Source organism: Anolis carolinensis, chromosome 4 (genome assembly GCF_035594765.1).
Source record: "Anolis carolinensis isolate JA03-04 chromosome 4, rAnoCar3.1.pri, whole genome shotgun sequence".
Classification (NCBI taxonomy): domain Eukaryota; kingdom Metazoa; phylum Chordata; class Lepidosauria; order Squamata; family Dactyloidae; genus Anolis; species Anolis carolinensis.
The window spans coordinates 68,142,107-68,162,859 of NC_085844.1; the positions used below are offsets into that span (position 1 = coordinate 68,142,107).

The following is a 20,753-nucleotide window of genomic DNA, read 5'->3' on the forward strand; positions in this document are numbered from 1 at the left end:
AGAAAAGAAATACTGATGCTGTATCATGGAGAGAGCAGAACTGGTAAAATTACCAGTGGACACATCAAAGTCCGGACCAGAAGTTTTGAACAAAACTGTTTCAGTATTCTCCACTTAGAAGGAACTTTGGTAGTTTTCTTAAGAACAGATAGAGGTCTGCATAATAGCTTGTCAGAGAATGCCAAATTATGGTCCTAAATAAGTTGTTGGACTACAACTTTCATGAACCCTAACCAGAATAGCTAGCAATTATTGAATTTAAGAATTGTAATCCAACACACAGAGCATCCTTTCCACACATTAGCAGCTTTTTGTGGCAGTAGCCATAGATAGAATGTGATATTTACAAAGCATTTACAAGATCTTAATTCAGATATTTTGCTGTTCTCCATTTTTAGGATGACTGCTCATTCTAGATTATGTGATATCAAACCAATTATACAGAACTTAAAAGCATGTTCTATGTGCTGGACATTTTGATTGATATTGTTTTTGATTGATTTTGGAGTCTTTTTCTTTAGTTGATTTTGTGACTTTTGTGCAATCTTATGCATATATTTCTTGGAGTAACTCTCAGCAAGATCAATGGGACTGACTTCTCAGAGGAAATGCACTGCTAAAACAATTTCCCTTCTTCTTCTTTTAAACAGCTGTACCGTACCGTACAGTACCGTACCATACCGTACCATACCTTTAAAAATAAAACATTAGGAATATGAAAAAACAAGTTTAATACTACAGATTTTAAAATGCCTTCCTTTTGATGATGTCAGACAACATCAATCCCAGATTAAACTTTCTGTCATTGTTAAAGAAGGAGTAACTACTCAAAGGGGAATGAAAGAAATGCTAAACACAAGATATAACGATCATAAGTCATGTCTCATTGAAATAATTTAATTACAATCAGGCTGCAAAGATAATTTATCATTGTTTCATAGATAATTGAGTTACAAAAAGCAGGCTTTACTACATTTCTGTTTCTTTTGCTGTGGAAACATTATTTTTATAGTAAATCAGAGATCAACCTTATCAGAAATGTATGGATTACAAAATAGCTTCCTAAAAAATGAGAGGGGAAAAACCTAGAATGTTTTAGAAGATGAGAAAAAAACCCTTTGAGAATGTTCCAAAAGATGAAATGAGACAAGACAGATAGAAATTTCAGAAGTACCTTGATCGGGTCTCATCAACTAACAAATGGAACAAGATAGCTTTTCAACAAAAAGATAATGCTGGAAATAAACAAATATGAATAAATAAATATATGTATGGATTACAGCTGAATAACATTTTTAGTTCTCTGACTGCAAGGCTAAGATTTTCATAATGCTCTCAGCAGGCCCATAGCCAGGATTTTGATTCGGAGGGGGCTGGGATTTTGGTTCGGGGGGGGGGGGGGGGCTGAGTCTGAGTGTGAGAGACTCTACCCTAGCAAACCTTTTGTATCATTATCCCAATACCCCCATGCATATGGGATATGTTGAGCATAGTGATCAGATCATGATATGAATAAACATAACAGTTTAAATAATAAATGTAAGGCCTTCTCGCAGACCACCCTGAGAATTTCGGGGGGGGGGGGGCTGAAGCCCCTCGAGCCCCCCCCCCCCCCCCCCCGGCTACATGCCTGGCTCTCAGAAATCATCAAGAATCTTCTTTTTCTTAACTACAGCATTTTAGAAGTTAAGCAAATGAAAAATCTTTACCATACTTGCCCTATGAACTTTATCACTATGGCCCCATCTACACTGATATTGAACCAAGTAGTTTTGCTGTGCATTGGAAATCCTGGAACCAATTTGAGGCCCAGTTGGTGATTACACAAACCATGGAGCACTGATGCACATTAAGGGCTTTCTTTTACACATTTTTATGGGTGTTTGTTGTTCGGTTGTCACAGTTAGAAACTAGCTTTGAATAGCTTTAAATGGTCAGTATAATGATGCCTATGCTCAATGTGTAATTGAATTAAATAACTCAGTTCGTAGTGTCCTCTTAATTGTTACTAGCAACAACACTTCCTTTCTGGTTTTAGGTGCTGGGTTCCCATAATCTGCTCAGAATTAAACCTTAAATCTCTGATCCCCATCCATTTCTGTCAATGTCCTTTAGAAAAGAATATATTGATCTTGATTAAAACTGTAATTGCTGGTACATTTCCAGGACCGAATTCTCTATTATTAGAGTTCCATTTTCTTTTTTGCAAGTAGTTCTTTAATGACATCTGTTTACCCAGAATAATTCCTGAGGCAGATAAAATGGGCCCTATGGGTTTATGCTAAGGTTACATTGACTGGCTGCTCTGGTCTTTCTAGACATCACTCTCCTGATATAAAACTTCGAAACTGAACATTTTCAGAGCTTCCTTTTAATAATATAAAATTGTACCATCCAAACAAAAGACTATGAAGAAGATGACATTTTCCAGATGATTTTTATAGTGCACATTGTTTATTGCAGGGATGGGCCGCATTGACAGATGTGGGGATTGATTTATCCTGCCTCATAGAATCTGCTATAAGATACAACCTTCCATAATTTTACTCAAAAGTAGAAGACAATGCCTAATGGGAGGAAAGTCCTTTGCATTGTTATGCTGCAGTGTGAGAACTGTGTGGCCTCCAGTGTACTGTATCTCAGGAGCATTGCCAGAATAGGCAATATTGAGGCTGTAATTCAAAAATATCTAGAGGATTGGAATTTGTCTATCCCTGTTCCACTGGCAAATCTAAAGGATGTTTTCGATTGCAAAACTATCATTTTGATCAACAATATCTTTGAGGAGATGAGTGACATGTTAATGCCCAGGATTCACAAAAATAGCCTTAGGAGCAGCATCATTCTTACTCCTGTATAGCATTTCAGTTTTTTGAGGATTACATTCGGAAACACAATACACTTTATTGCATAGAGATGACAAATGATATCATAGAAGGTGATTGTCCCTATTACACATCATCATGCAATACCTACGGCACGCTTCATGCTATTGATGGACAAACAAATCAACAACCTTTGATTGTGCCACAGTCCTGAAACATACCTGTGCAATGATCCCAGAGCTATCTATGCCTACATAGCAGCAATGATATGACATCAGGGGGTGAGATTTTCCTCCTCTTTCCTTCTCCTCTATTCCCTTTCAGAATAATTACAGTGAAAGCATATTTTTGAAAACAAACAAACAAACCAAACTTTGCATAAATGGTTAAATTACTTTTAAAATTAATTTTTAAAACATTTCACATCTATAGAACTGAAAAGGAGTAAAGTTCCTTCCCCACCAAAAAGTCCATTCTGGTAAGTTCCTAGGATCCATGATCATGCAAATGTTATGGGAAGTTGGTTTCATGTGATGAAGTACTAAGTTCCTTGTTGAAGGAAGAAATGAATAATTGTTATATATTTACAGTATTTATATTCTGCCCTTCTCACCCCAAAGGGGACTCAGGACGGATCATAATGTACATATATATGGCAAACATTCAATGCCATTATACATATGACATACAGACACAGAGGCAATTTGGCAAATTTCACAGAGGGTGAAAAACTCGGGGCTATGTCTGTTTTTTATTGTTGCTTTTATTGTTTTTATTGTTATTTTAAAGCCAAGTATATTGTTTTAATCTATATTTGTAAACGGCTCCGAGCCAAACTGGGAGTAGCGGTATATAAGTTTAATAAATAAAATAAAATAAAATAAAATAAAATTTAACATTTTCCAACTTCCAGCTTCATGAGGGTATGCTTGATTCTGGCCACAGGGGGAGCTGTCGCTTCATCGTCCACTTGTGACACCAAGTCCTTGATGGAGTACTTCCTCATTCTTCTGCATGCTGCTGGAAGTTTTTTTATAGTATCACAAATTAGTTAAATTAACCTCCCCGCATAAAGTGGTACCTAAATTTTCTACTCAACAGATGCAACTGTCTTTCGAGTTGCTTAGGTCAACAACGAGCTAGGCTATTAATTTTAGCTATTGTGTTCTCGCACTAAAATAATCTTTGAAATCTACCTAATTTTCAAAGCTTATTCACATTTAAAGACTAATTCTGCAAAATGATTTTACAAAGAAAATTTTCTATTGCAGGATACAATATTCTGCACAATATTACTATGGCGATAAGTGATTTCTGGAGTAAGTGAACTGTTGTTGACTGCTATTATTTATACTTTAAAACAACAACAACAACAACAACAACAAGACAATATTTCTATTGTCCCAAAGCAGTTACTGGCAGTTTGCAGCCCCAATTTGTACCCACTCAGAAGGTGGGCTCTTTTTAATTCCAGGATCAATCGCAGTCAAAACAACAACTAGCGAAAAAACAAATGTCTTGTATGGTTCAATATTTGCAATTAATAGTGTATTTCTTGGTTGTTCCCCTGTCTTCACCAGATTAGGGGGGAGTACAGAGAACGTCATATATGACACTTTTAGGGTTTGGAACAATGGCATGCTATCACCAGTTTCACAATATCCAGAGAAAATAACGAGCAAAGGTATTGAAGGCATCTGAATGAGGATTGGCTAGAATTGCTTACACTTGCAGTGGTTCTCAACCTGTGGGTTTCCAGGTGTTTTGGCCGACATCTCCCAGAAATCCTAGTTAGTTTACCAGCTGTTAGGATTTCTGGGAGTTGAAGGCCAAAACATCTGGAGACCCACAGGTTGAGAACTATTGGGTTACAGTGACATGAGATCTAAATGAAGATTGGTCAGATAGCTTTATCCTCTCTTGTCAGCTTCTGCAGGGATTGAAGGTCCCAAGTGAATGCAAAAGCAGCATTGGGAGGTATAAACAAGTGAAAAGGGACATGCTCTATTGTAAAGGGCTCTCATTTATTTTCTATAGTCTTGAAGAGCCCGGTATGTTTTGAAGACAGTGCTCTACTTGTACAAAAGTTTATTTGTACAGAATGTATGTTTTTGTTCTTTTGTTTTCAACAAAGCCTATTGCTATTTTTATATCCCAGATACTTCTGATTTATTTTTTAATTAAAAATATTGCTTGGGCTTGAACATGGCTATATCGATTTTGAATCTAGCAGTTATACTGGTAGACTAGATGCTTATCCAGACAAGATCTCAGTAAAACTCAATGCCTCCAGTCAAAGCTGTCAGATCTGATTGGCAACAAAATATTGAAGCAGCAAAACATTTAAGCAACAAATATTTAAAGTAATCTATGCACTTTAATAAATAATGGCTGGAATAAGAATTTTGGGAGTTTCTAATATTATTGCATATCTGTATCATCTTATCTAACTCTGTTTTGAGAGGGGTTTTTTTCTAAATTAAAACAAAAGTTTATCACATTGGTTCTAATTTGCCAGGGGTTTCAGAAAGCTAAAAGTCACAACATTTTCTGTATCTTATCTAGTTTATCTTGTCTAAGGCATTTTCACAGTAGTTTCTGGGATTATAGCAGGAAACAAATAAATACGCTTTGATCAAAGATTTTGTTAAGCTTTTACTAAAACCTTGGAGATCTTCAATGTGGTGCCCAAGATACTGCCGACAAAATTTGCCCACATCTACTATATTCTCCAGAAAACTTTGTCCCATGCAGATGCTCATCAGGCTGGGGAGAACATAATTTCCTTCCATAATATGCCACTGGCGCCTCCGGTGGCTCAGTGTGTTAAGGCGTTGAGCTGCTGAACTTGCAGACCAAAAGGTCCCAGGTTCAAATCCGGGGAGCGGAGTGAGCACCCGCTGTAAGCTCCAGCTTCTGCCAACCTAGCAGTTCGAAAACATGCAAATGTGAGTAGATCAATAGGTACTGCTCCAGCAGGAAGGTAACGGCGTTCCATGCAGTCATGCCAGCCACATGACCTTGGAGATGTCTACGGACAACGCCGGCTCTTTGGCTTAGAAATGGAGATGAGCACCAACCCCCAGAGTCAGACACGACTGGACTTAACGTCAGGGAAAAACTTTATCTTTACCTAATATGCCACTATGGGAACAATCCTTCCTCTTCATTATCTGTTCTATATAATTTCACATGCTGATTTTCTCTAGAAGCTGACCACTGGGATTGTTTTGAAGTTGATACAGGTGATTTTGATGGGCAATGTGGTTGTTACTCCCCTTGTTGTTTTTGTATAAGTTTTGTAATAAGTTGAAATCTCCTTCAGGAAGCCTATTTTCATGTGAAAAGGTGATCATGTAGAAACAGAATTGCCTTCCTGTGTGAACCCAAAGATCCATTAATAGAGGTAGTTTGTGGACTAATTCTGGAGGCTACTCACCTCCAACACATCTGTAGGGCAATATGAAGGCACCAGATTGTTGAAGGGTGATCTAGATTAGATTTGTCTGTGGTTATATTTTTATTTATGGTTCTCTAGCTGCTTGGTTTACAATGTTAATTAGAAGCTTTTTGATATATTTCCTTTTTGCTTTAAAAAAAACTCCCAACAACCTACAGCTCTCATTAGTGCTTCAGGTTCTGCCATTATATTATATTCCTGTTTCATTACCAGTTGGTTCACAAATAATTTGGTCTCTGATTATTTGCTCAGATTTGAGTAATGGCTTAGAAACCTAGTTTCATGTGTAAGCAGTTTAACTCAAAATGCACATATCACAAAACAGCCCTTGAATTTACTGAGTTTCTCCTCTAAATTTTGTCTATGACCTCAGTTATTTCTTTCACTTCCTTTTATTGACTTTTTTTATTAGCACAGTTCACATTAGTTTTTAGTTGTGGGGGGACTTGTAACCTGGATGTCTTCCAAAAAACAGTAGAAGTTTTTGCAGGAGAATTCCTGTTTCCATTAACACAGCACAATTTAAGGCACACAACTTTAGGTCAGGAGAAATGAAAACAGAAAATTGCCTGGATTGCTCTCTTACAAAGCATTTAGTGAAGGGGCATGTTTAGAAGTGGGAGAGTTTGCAATACAACATTCAGTGTCGAAAAGTTTCTTTATAAAGCTGCTCAGTTATAGCTTATAATGAAGGTTACTACCACCTTGATCCACCCCTTTTGTACCATCATCTCTCTCTTTTACAAGCAAAATGGAAAAAAAATTCTCTGTTGGCTTATCAGAAAAGGGCTGAACAGTAACAGAAAAGGTTTAATGAAATTAAGAGAAACCACCTTGCTGACATTATCCTCAACTGGAAATTATGCTCTGAATTTGCAGTCTCTTCTGTGTCTTGAATTATATTATAAAGCAATGTACTGGATTAGAGGACTTCACTATGAAGCACTTCAAGATGGCCTGAAATTAAGAATAAAGATAAAAGAAATTTAAAAGTCATATCCTGTAGTTATCATTTCTTGCTTGGAAGTATTGAATTTATAGTGTCCTTTGTCTCCCAATCAATGGCAGAAAATGATGATCTTAAGCATACTGAGTCATGTAATTTGCAGTTAAGGAGAGATTGGAAAATCCAATGAGTTCTGGATGCCGGTTACATCAATCTATACATCTTTCAGGGTAAAGGCGAATCCCATTCTGAGTGAAAAGTTATAAATCCAATAGATAAAATCAAAATAGGAAAGTGCCGAGTTGCCCTGGAGACTGGATGGCCTTCATCCCTTCTTTTATTTTGTCCTTTCATGGAAACTCTCCAAAACACACAACTCTTAACATTCTTTTGGATAACTGGCAAAGATTACAATGTGAGTTTGCCCATCTTAAAGACATCTCACTCATGATTTACTGCTTCCATGATTATCTTCTTCTGGAATTTATTCACTTGGAAATAAGTTTACTGCCACAAGTTAATAGCCCCAAAGAGGCTGGCAAAACCAGTGGCAAATTACATTGTCAGTTCTTCAAAGGTCACCCTCACTGCATTATGTTCACTCATGGATTGACCTTTAGGCTTATTGTGGATGTGGCAACCAACTCTCATAAGACAAATAATGTCATAGAACCTTTTTTAATGCAGGTCAGTTATGGAACAAGTATCTTGTATCCTCCTAAAGTAATCTTCTATGTTAATTTGTATGATAACTAAAAAACTACAAATGTTAATGTGACCTGGTTGGGGGTTAAGCATACTTTAGATCTCTCCTTCATTGCCCCATGTTTTATATAGTATCTCTAGTAATATTTCCATAAATTTCACCAAAACTATCAAGTTTCTGAATATGGCTTTCAATTATTATTACCTTTTATCAATGCTATTCACAGAGGAATCCAAATATACTTTCCATCCTTGCCCCTTCATAATTCAGTGCCAAATTATTACAAGTCAGTTGTGATAAAAACTATGAATAGAGAATTCCTGCTGCTAATCAAGCTTTACAAAGAATTTATCTTCCAAGAACGGATGCATTGCATTTCATCCCTAACAACTGACTGTGATGGAAACTGCTGTCCAAAACAACTAGGCAACACACAGGAAACAGGACAGACTAAGGCTGGATCTACACTGCCGTATACTCCAGTATCTGATTGCAGATTGTCTGCTTTGAACTGTATTATATGAGTCTACATTGCCATAGAATCCAGTTCAAAGCAGTGTTGACAGGCCCTAAGTATAAAAGTCCACTGTACCTTTATTTCCCTTACCTGAGACTATGTTAACATTTTCTCTTGCTTGTCTACTTCTTTCCTACCAAGTAGATTTCATTGCCAGGCCATAACTGAAAATCAAATTGTAAATTCATCTTAACTCCATGATTCTTAAACTTCATGTCTGAACTATCTCGTATTCTTGTCATTGCCTTTTTGAGGAGTCCTTGTGGGAGCAGTAGTTCATCAATATTCGAAAGGCTGAAAATTTCCAAATTCTCCACTTCTAGCTTTCTGTAGCTGTGTTATTTACCTACAATTTAAGACAGATTTCCCAGTGCTCCCATTTCTTTCCTCAAAGTGTACAAAGCTCTTCCTAAAATTGTGCCTGATCAGTTTTGGTGTTTCCAATGCATCCTTTCTTGAGCCTCATTATCTGCAGTGAATTAGGCATGTTTCTCTTTAAAAACTCATCGTATCTCCATATACAATGGAACAAACAATGACATACATGTGCACTGAATAATGCAGACAAGAGGAAAGTGATAATGTCATAAGTGTAATATGGCAAAACTAAATCATAGTAGTCTAAGACTAATTAAATTATAATGTATCAATCTGATGTCAATACATCTAAACTGAGTATTTTGGACAGCTTGGATAGTGTTGAGCAACTTGCTTCACTTTCCCATTCTGCACTACTAATCCAGATCTATGTTCTTTTCTAATTTTCTTTTTTATAATAATCTTTATTATCCAAAAATTTTCTAATTTCTTTTCTAATTTTGATTCCACTTGCCTTCCATCTGTTTCTCACAACCTCTGTTTTCCCCTCCTTCCCCACAATGTCTTATCTTTAGATATATTTTAATAGGCATTTTAGATTCCCCTATATAAATAAAGTTTTCCAAAGTTCCTCATGGAAAATTTTTACTGAGCCAGAATGGTGAAGTACCGAGTATTGGACTAGGATTCAAAGGCCTGTCTACACAGCTGAATAAAATCCCACATTATCTGCTTTGAACTGGAATATATGGCAGTGTGGACTCAGATAACCCATAATATCAAGGATTTTCTGCCTTGATATTCTGGGTTATTTGACTGTGTAGAATGACCCAAAGAGACCAGGATTTACATCCTCACTTGAGAAACCCATTGGATGATCTTGAGGAAATCTTTCAATTATAGAGTATAATCATAGTAAACCTTTTCAGGAAAACTCTATGTTAGGCTTGCTATAAATCAGGGTTGACTTGGAGACACAGAGTAATGTTGGTAACATTGTTCAGCTTTCTACCTGATAAACGTTCTGTTTATTATTATTTTCTTTATGCTTATTCTAATTCTAAATGGAATTGTGGACGGAAATAATAATCAGTTTTAGGAATTGCTTACAGAACAGACAGGCATATCAAATTAATCATCCTGAATTATTTGCATTTCTGTATTCAGGTCTGAGTTTCATATCACTTAATTAGACAGTTATCATGTCAACACCACTTCAAAGGGCATGTAGTCCTGCAATTAATCCTTTATAAAAAGTTCTGCTTAAAAAGTTCATTTAAGCAAACACTGCTTCACTAATATTTGAACCAGGCTTATGGTCTGCAACTGAAATGTGAGCGAAGAAGCCTGTGCTTCTATTTTCTGTTTGCTGCTTTTTTGGCACAGAACATTGGACAGCTGTGTTCTTTGCAGCTGTTCATTCTGCATCCGACTGCTTTGGTACAGCAGAAAGTAGAAGGAACAGCTGTGAAGCACCTTGTAGTTCACAAATAAGGGAGGTAATGGGTAGGATAGGTCCATGCAGATATTGTGCACAATCATTCAGTAATGCTTTTCGATCTTGGCTTTACCAAACTTGAGGCTTTACTCCTGATTCCATGTCTCTGTAATCTGCATACAATTTCAGATAAAGACCCTTTGAAATCACTACAATTTGCTTCAGATGTGATTGTGAAAGCCTTGTCTAAGGTTGGCTCTACACTGTCATAGAATGCAATTTGAAACTGCATTATATATGATCAATATTGACCCATATAATGCAGTTCAGTACAGTTAAACTGCATTATATGGGTCTACATCCACCATGTAATGGAGGTTCAAACTGCATTATATGGCAGTATTCATCCAGCCACTATCTCCATTGTAATCTGCATTTTATTTGAATGATAACACCTGCAAAAAAAGGCTGATATAAAGAAGATTGAGAAAAGTATTCCAGTAGAATTTTGCCATTTTGAATCTCCTTGTGCAGGTATAAATAAGCATAATAATAGTAATAGTAATAATAATAATAATAATAATAATAATAATAATAATAATAATAATATAAAACAATTAAAACCATGACTTACCATCATGAATTGCAAAGCAAGTGATACTGAAGGAATAATTAATTGGCAGATGTATGGACTTTGTCAGTATGTTGAAGGGGCTTCAGTACAGAAGACTTGGTGAGAATTAATATCAGAGGTATCTATTGTTACAAAGTGTAATTTTACTTACCAGGGAACCAAGAGTAAAAGTTTTAGAACATGTTTATACTACTGATTCAGTGAGTTTTGATCAAAAGGCAATAGAGGCTGAAACAATCAGCTGAGAGGGAAGATACACACTGTGGCCAGCTGCCTTGCTTCTTACATGGTCACTAAATTTATAAATATTTATCAGTGTTTATGAATAATAGTGCACATTAACATAGAACAAAGGCTTATTTGTTTTACTGGGCAGCTGTAATATATTACACAGATCTGTGAAAGCCTAGTCTGCTGCATAGTAAGGTTGGATAATATTGCTGCATAGTAAGTTCTGACAGTCTAATATTGTTAAATAGGGATGATGAGCTTTACATTGGCTACTAGGGTTGTGCATTTTTTTATTTAATTGGGATCAAATTTGTTAAATCCATACTTATGAGGGGATATCTGATATGTGGGTGTGGCCTTCGCCAAAAATTTAAGAATCGAAACTTACCCCATACTTTTGTAGATTTAGTTTTATAAATCTCGGAAGGCTCCCAAAGTAAGTTTCATATTCAGTGCAAGGAAGCAAAGCTGAAAAAGGAAAGCCAGAAAGTCTGCCTTAGTACCTGTCTTGCCTTTCCTCTGTAAATTAATGGCCTCTCACCATTAGGAGCAGGGAAAAAGGGAGCAGTGTTTTCTGGGAACAGCACAAAACTCTGGGAAATGTAGTTTGGGAAGGAAGGAGCCCTATGCCAAAAAATTCAAAAGGTCCTGCCCTAAACTACATTTCCTAGAATGCAATGCACTGCTCAGCATCAGAGAGATTTGCCCCTCCATAGCCAGCCAGTGTTACAATAAATTATGATTTTTGTTCCTGTGTTATGACATTTCCTAATTTGTTCTATCATAAAACATGGTGAAAGTTTATTAAACTGCAAAAAGGTTTATCTTTGTGTGAGGGACTTCATGTTATAGCACATTTTGCTATCCAGTCCACCAATTTAACATCATCATTCGCCCATTTAACAAAGTTTTTTGTGCAAAAACAAAGTTTCTGGTATATAACCACTACTTTCAAAGTAAGGACTACACATTTAAACAGGAAATAATACTGTCAATCAAGAAACATATTTTTTTTATTATTAAAAAAATGTTGTTTATAAAAACTTTGAAAATTTTGCCAAAAATCCGCGGATAAGTGAAATGTTCTGGACTTTGGCGAGCTAAGAGTGGTAAATGTGTTCTACCACTGTAGTGAATTTCATCCTAATAGCTGTAAAAATGAGAGAGAAAGGAGCCACTGTATCTTCCTCAATTATAGCAATTATTTGCAATGACTATAACAAAATAGTAATGAAATGTCATTACTCTTGTTATAGTAATGAATTTTTTACTAACTATATTTTAGAAACACTTTAGAAATGAAACACCATTGTCCCCCAGTTTTGTAATGACCTTTTAACTATTTTTATGGATCACACATCCCTATTGGCTACCTCTGTATCAAGTTCAGATACTCTAATTAGTTTGCAGCATGGCAGCCAGACTAATTACATGAACATCCAGGAGTGAGTGATGGTTTTGACCATTAAAGCTCTACATGGTTTGGGTTCAGGTTACCTATAGGATTACCTTCTCCCATACAATCCACCCCAGACAGTGAGGTCCCTTGAAGAGTGACTACTCCAACCAGCCAGACCCCAACTGGCAACTGTCACCCAGAGGAACTTTTCATAGCAGTGCAGATCCAGTATGTCAATTTTAACTGGTGGATTTTAATCTGCATTTTGTGGTAAATTTCAAGCTGCATTTAACTGTATGCATCTTGCTATATGCATTTTAATGGTGTTGTGTTTTATCTCTGTCTTTTAACCATATTGTAGCCTGCTTCGAGCTGCAAGGAGAGAAAGGAAATAAATGTGTTGTTGTTGTTAGATGCTACATTAGGAAAGTACACATTGCAGAATATATTTTGAAATGAGGATTGAAAACCAATGAGTGACTTTTCTTGTTATTGCTATAATTTGTTTATTTGCTTGATTATTGATATATGCCTTTCCCCCAGCCTGGAGCTCCAATCAAAATATAAATAAACAGTTGATAGAACGAAAAGCAATATAAAACATATCTAACAACAATAGCAAACACAAACAATGCAGCACACTACTGCCTTAAGCAGTCAGTTCCCAAAGGCTCACAGAAATCGTACAAACTTTTCACCAATGCCTGAAAGGTTACCATAAAGAGGGCAATCCAAAATCGTTATGAGCAAATGTTTTGGGGTATAATTCCTGTACAATTCATGGTTTGTTGGGTGGCATGTGTTTTTGTGTAGGCACAGAAAGTGAACATGAAACAAAGCTAGGTGAAAAACCATAGTATTCTTTAAGATTCCCTTGAGAAGTTGCAGGAAAGTATTTTCCTTTTAACATTATGTTTGTGTTTACCTTGATATTAAGGATCTCTGTGGATTTTCCTTGTGTTTAGAAAGAACATAAGGTGAAAGAGAAATTTACTCTCCATACCGCTCCAGTATTTCAGCTTTCCTTGCTATTCCCTCACCTCCAGCAGCCAAACAAAACAATTCACTAAGCAGCTTTGCTATAGCATCACTTCTCATCATCCTCTTGACCCATCCTATCTTGGGAACAGAGTCGTTAACCAGTAAATTATCATTTACTTTCCTTTCTCTGTTTCCTTTTTTTTGTCTCCTCCAATTACTGCACCAGGACACTGCTGCCCATACTTTGGTTTAGGCCCCCTCTACATAGCACAGATGTATAAAATCCAAATTATCTGCTTTGAACTAGATTGTATGAGTCGGCACTGCCCTATAATCCAGTTCAAAGCAGATGATCTGGATTTTATATAGCAATGTAGAAGGGGCCTCAGAGGAGGCTGATGATTCCAGTGTTAAGGAGGAAGTGAATTCACTCTGAATTTAATTTAAAGGAGCTATCCAAGATAATGGATTCTATTCTAAAAATAGCTTCAGCATCTTGGATTGTTTCTTAATTTCAGATTAAAACAAAGAAAATACAGCCATTCCACTGAATGCTATAGACTTTTATCTTTTAATATTTTAATTTCCTTCCTAGATATTGATGGAGGGGTAGGAGTTAGGCTTGTGCAATTTAGCTGGAGGGTGATTCGTTTTTGGTATCCAAACTTTGTTGGGTACCCAGATCCATTTTCAGGAGCCTCTCGAAAATCATCTAATAGAAAAATCTGTTTTCAACTAGGCAACCAAAAGATCCGGGAACATATAGCCTATTGGCTACAATGGGGAATTTACTGAAACTCCTTTCCCAGGGTCCAAGAATGCCCCCCCCCTTCCTGTCCCTCGTATTCATATAGGATTTTAAAAATGACATGGGCTATGGGGTGCTGCATTTTTACCTGATCCTGGTAAAAGGTGGGCTAATCATAACAGCAATGATTTCAGGAAGAAGAGAATTTCAGTAGATATTTTCAGTGAATGCAAGATTCTGTAGCTCTTTCTCTCTTTCCTTCTCTTTTGTTTACTTTTAAACATAACCCAGGTATGTAGCACAGACATTTGCTCCATCAATAGTGTCTATACCAGGCATGGGCAAACCTAAGCTCCCCAGGTATTTTGGACTTCAACTCACAGAAATTCCTAACAGTCAGTAAAATGGCTGGAATTTCTGGGAATTGAAATCGAAAACACCTGAATGACCAAAGTTTGCCCATGCCTGGCCTATACTGACTGAACCAACTTATCAGAATTTTAAATAGAGGTCTTTCTCAGTCCTATCTGTAGATGAAAGAAATTTTATCTGATACGTTTAGCAATTTAAGTACTGAATTACAGTCTTTCTTCATTCTGACCTGCCTTACATTGTTCAACCAAACAATGTAAGGCAGGTCAGAATTTCAGATTGACTAACAATGTTAAGATTTTGCCTCTAGCCCTAATCCAGATGAGCATATTGGAATGGAACATGATAGATGTACCTCTCAAAGCAGTTCTTCATGCTTATGTAGGGATGCCGGGATCACACTGTAAGAGTCATGGTTTTCAGCAACCATGGTACTGTTACTATTAATGTAGATTTCTTTTATTGATTGCACACATTTTCCTCCTGGAGGCAAGCATCCAGACTTTTCTTTCACTTTTTTCTTTTATTCTAATAATCCAGTCGTGAAAAAATGAAATCATAAATACAAAAATAGGGGAAGAGTGAGACAAACATTTGAGTTCAACAAATATTCAAAAGAGTGATGAATTGTATGTGACAGCTATGGATTGTATGTGTGTGTATTGTGGCCACAATTAAGGATATAGTTATGAGATAAATTCATATTGTTGTAGCTTTAAAGGGGGGAGCATTTTATATGGAGTAAAGGTCTTACAACTTAACAAAGATGTTGTTATCTAGACCATTTTTCTCCTTTTAGTAACATTATGCCATATTAGGCAACCTACTCTATATTCTTGCATATGACAATTATGAATAGACATCCTTAGAATGCTTCATGTTAATTCCCCTGCCCCTTAAAACCCATCAACATTATGGTTTGGATCTAATGTAACTTAATCACACTGTCTTAATTACACTGTCTTATGCAACACTGAGACTTTGGATGGCTGATATTGCTGAGCACCTTGGGGAGCTTTTAAAGTCTGGAATGAAACACAGAATATGTTCACCCCTGAAATGAAAATTGTTGGCTTTCGCTGGTGTGCCATATATGGCAAGAACTACAGAACTACTGACCCAGTTAAAAGAATTCAGCCAAAATGGCTTCTTCTTTAAACATTTTAAAAACAATGTCTTTCTTGTTATATTGAATAAGATTTTTGAAACAAACAAGAAATTTTGGATAAAACATTAGTTGTGAAGATTATTTCTATTCCCTGCTATTGACAAGCAGGCATTAAAATGTACACTTTTAAGTTCCACAGAATAACTTTGGTTGGTGTAGGGGTGGGATTGGAGAATCAATAAGTCTATACAATCTTAGGAACCACATTTTCCCATCCTTTCCATAAAGTGATAAGAAATGTTTGCCATCGTGCAAAGTGCAAAGAATAAAAAAGATATTGAGATAAATAATTTGCAGAAAGACTAGAGTGCTTATTAAATGATTTTCAAAACGTTACATTGAATTAATGGAAGAAGCATGCCAATATAAAACAAATCTTATGTAAAAAGTTGTTTCAATGGTTCTAAAAGAAAATATTGGGAAAGACTGGAGGAATCATTTCTAAAGGGATAATTTGGCTGCTGTGGTTAGAATAGCACACACTGCGTTTTCAAAACTTCCCTGAGCTTTCCTAGAGTTTGACAGAAAAATAATGAGCAGTGCTTTTTTCCCCAGCTTAATGTCTGACGAAGAATCTGGAGAGTATGAAGAGCCTTGGAACTGTGAGTATGAAGCTAGCAAGAGCAACTAAATTGAAAGGAAAGAAGCAGAAGAAGAAACAGGCCAGAAGGGTAATAATAGATTTCTCACAATAAACACACACAGTCACACATGTGCAAACCACACACACATAGAGGCATTTTTTCACTACCGTATTATTTAAAAGGTTCAAAAGACATAATTTTTTTGTATGCAGCCAGTGCTGGAATGCAAGGAAGGGGGAAAAGTCATAAGAGGTGGCAAATAAGTTGTTACATTCTGCACTATCTGTAATTCTCACCATTAGATTCCCCAAGTGCCTTTTCACAGCGCTTAAAGCAGTGTTTTGAGCAAAGACTGTTGTGTGCATTTGAGCCTCTGCAGCATTCAGAATTTAAGGATAATGAAGGTTTGCAGGTACAAAAGGCATCAGGGTTATTATAATGTTGTGTTATAATATAGGTAAGAAAATGGGGCCGGTAGGCTGCATGTAGTTCCCATGCCTATTTTGCACCCTTATCTCCCTAGAAGATTCCTGAAATCCACAATACTATTTTTAAATAATATATAGACAAATAAATTGCCCCCAAATATCATAAAAATACTTGATACTCCATAAGTGTTAGTTAGATTTATTTCCCACTACACCTATCATGAGAATCAATATGGTTTGACTGTCAGAGTAGGAGTGCATCTATTGTACAATTAATGTAATTTGGCCCCAGTTTAACTGCTATGGTTCAATGCTATGGGTGTGTGTGGAAACTGTAGTTTTACAAGGTCTTTAGCTTTCTTTGCCAAAGACTGCTAGACCATCACTAACCTAAAAAAACCAGGATTCCATTGTGTTGAGCCATGGCAGTTAAAATGGTGTCAAAATGCACTAATTCTATAGTTTAGTTGCACCTCAGGTTTCCAGATTAGGATTCAATTCACTGAACAACCATGGAAAGCCACTGAGTGACCTTGAAGTAGTCACAGTTCTCTCAGCTTCAGTGGAAGGCAATAACAAACTGAATTTGAACTAATCTTGCTAAGAAAATTCCATGCTAAATGCCTCTTAAAATTGCTATAAGTAAGACATGACTCAAGGGTACAAACCAACAGTGATACTAATCATGAAACACTTGTCCAAAGCCAAATTTTAATTGAAGTAAAAATGTTAGCTAAAGTGACACACCCTGCTGCTTGCCTGAAAGCTATGGGGTGAAAACTGCCTATCATCCCCAATGTAGTTGCCCACACTTACTTTAAAAAACCCCTTTATGGTGAACCAGAAAGCTGGAGGGAGATCTAGTACAACCTGAATTTCAAATCCTGGCATCTTTAATCCTTAAAAGGGGGAAAGAATTTAGACTATTTGGGTGCATTTCTGTAAAATGAGTAGTTCAGGCAGTCACTTAGTTACAAGCATCTAACTCACAAATGATTCATTGTTAAGAATGGGGGTGAAACAACATGAAGTGAGAGAAATCTATTCCTAGGAAGGGAAATTCACTCCTGAAAGAGTTATCATGGGGGAAAAGATGTTTCCACTGAAGCTTTCTCACCAATTCTTGTTTTCAGAGCAAGCCATTTTTTTCAAAATCCAATGATCACAGGGACAGAAAGTGAGGTGACATGTTCTAAACGGGCACAGACAGCAAGACCAACACCATAGGGCTGTTAACCCTTCCCTATGATATTCAAAGCTTGTGTGTGTGTGTGTGTGTGTGTGTGTGTGTGGCTGAGTTACATTTTTTAAAAGTACCTGTTTCAACTTACACAAAAATTCAACATAAGAGCAAACCTACAGAACTCTACCTATCTTGTTCATAACTTGAGGACTGCCTGTATTGGCAAAATAAGTATTGCTTGGTAACAGCAGTACTAGTGGATAGAGATACTTGAGACCTCATCATATGGGCCACCAGAATCGCCACACATCGTGGTGAATCCAGCGGTGCCCATCGGGAGGCATGGTGAACCCATCACTTCACGCTCCACATTGCCTAACTCACCCGATTCCTCATCCCACGGGGAAGCGTTGGCCACCAGCTGTAAGTTGCTCTATGTCATGGGAGGGGAGCCAGTGGGTTCTGTCATAAAAAATATAGGTGAACTGGCATATGCCACCGAAAAGGATCTCATGTGATAAGGTCATTGGTCACTTTGTGATTAGTCAATCTTTTTTGTGCTTGCTGTGTGTGAGTGCCTAGTTCATGGGGGAGGGCACCAATTTTTCATAAAAGTGCTAGTTTTCTACAAAGTAAATTATGCATAATCCCAGAAAGTTTTTTTTTAATGCACATTCACATTTGACATCTCAGATAGATGCTGATAGTGAGATGTCTTTAGGGAAATGAAGAATCTATATGATGTTTCTTTCTTTGGTGTGAGAATTCATCTCAACTTGAATTTTGATAATAGTAACATTCTTAAAAATGAACAACTGCTGAGAAGTCTGTTCCTCAACGTCAGTCGCTCACCAGGGTTGCAAAAGTGGTTTCTGCTGCAAACCCTCTTTAATATGAGACTTAAACCATATAAGCCAAGATAACAATAATAAAAATAATAATGCATTTCTATTTATTATCCACTTCTCCCTATGGCTTAAGACAGGGTACAACACTTTTAAAACAGACAGAGAAACACACCATTAAAATATATATATCAAAGTACACACAACTGGTAAGCAATACATTTAACTGAAAGCATTGAAAAGTAAGGCCTTATCATTGAGAAAAATATATTGTTCCACTTGCACAGTTATCATGATTATTGCTGTAAGGGGTGTGGTTCTATCAAGGTTGGTTCAAGTTCTAAGCAAGGTGTCTTCTACTAGCCCTGCTATCTGACAGTGGGTGTTGGTGGGTATAACATGATTTTTTTTCAAGCACTGATGAGCATTAGAGTCAAACTATGTATTTGATTTCCCTCAATGCCTTGAGGAAAATCAATAATGGCCCTACCATTAGGCATTGTGAGGCAATTTTGCCAGGAAAATGTCATTATAGGTTCACTTTAGAGTTGCCATCAGGTTGAGGTGACTCAAAGGCACGTAAACAACAAGAATATGGATTTATATTTGAACCATTTATATATATATATCACACTACATCATGCCAAATTTCATGGATGTTTACACTCTTAAATTGTAATAAACAACAACCTCCCCGCAAAAAGATAAAAGTGATAGATAAAAATGTTATGACTAAGATTGAGACCGATTAACAGTTAAACATAACAGTTAAATTGCCAGAGCAATGCTTGGGTAAGTAAATATGATTTCTAAATCTTAGCAAGTTTGTTCTGAAGACGTTGTTGTCTTTACCTCCTTGGGCAAGAATCTGTGAAGATCAAGGATCTTGCTCATTTGAATGCTTCCATACATTTAGGAACATCTTGAAATGAATTGCTTTCTATATATGGCAGGGATGGGAAATTTTGATTGCTCCTTTTGTGGATCTTGAAACCCCCAATATTCTCCCAAAGTGCCCCACTTCACCCTCCCAATTAAAATATGTTTAGTGTAGTTTTCCCACTGAGCTACGAAAAAAGCCTTCCAAATATGTGAAATATGTGTAAATGTTTCCACCCAAATTCATTTTTCTATGCAATTCCTCTCAAAATGGAGAAGGGGTGGGGTGATGCAACACTACTTTCTATTGCCATTTTTAGGCAGGACTGCAGAGGAAAATTGCGCTATTTTGGCTTCCTGTGTGGAGTGTGAACTGTGAGGGGCTCTGCGAAAAATATTGGCTTCTTGCTTCTATGCAGTTGTCCATCTCTGACATGAGAAAAGCAATGACAGAGGAGCTTGGCTTAGGTACTCCCCTGCTACTATACTGACTAAACTTGTGAGTATTGTCTGTACAGCTCTATGGGCAGATGGGCACAAGAGAATGTGACTGAAGATATTTGGGGTCCAAGCTATTTGGGTATCAGCATCTTGAAATGACAAGTGTTGGTGAAAGATTATACTCATGAGTCTGTCAACTATATTCTGCAGTATCTAAAGCTAATAGTTAAAGCCACAATTCACTGTTAAATGCTCAGAATTATTCCTGCAAAAATAATAAAAGAGCAGTGCAGTGCAGCACAGTGGACAGAATGCTATACAGGGATTTCAGAAATGCAAATTTAAGTCCCTATTCAGCCGTAAAATACATTGATAATCTCAGGACAGTTGTTCTCTCTAACCTAACCCAGTTCCAAAAGCTGTTGTGAGCATAAACTGAAATGGAGTGAAAAGCCATAGAATCCTGAGCATGTTGAGAAAAATAAATGACATAAATATAACCAATAAATCAGCAATTGTAATTAGAGATGCTAATGAATGTTGGTTAACACCTGGTTTTAGCCTTTAAATGCATAGGAGGATACATGAAAACATGATATTTTGAAGCTCTATATAACTTGTAATTTTTTCTTGGGTTAGTGTTATGTCTC

The 20,753-nt window shown here is 36.7% G+C and overlaps 1 long non-coding RNA gene across 1 annotated transcript in view; it reads left to right on the forward strand.

The window, feature by feature from the left end:
- The window catches only part of LOC103278550 (uncharacterized), a 145,668-nt gene extending 126,032 nt beyond the window's left edge, over positions 1-19,636 (forward strand). Inside the window, exon 3 of the long non-coding RNA XR_010006066.1 lies at positions 16,299-19,636. This is a non-coding gene — a long non-coding RNA (uncharacterized LOC103278550). The remainder of the gene's footprint in view (positions 1-16,298) is intronic.
- The last annotated feature ends 1,117 nt before the right edge of the window (positions 19,637-20,753 follow it).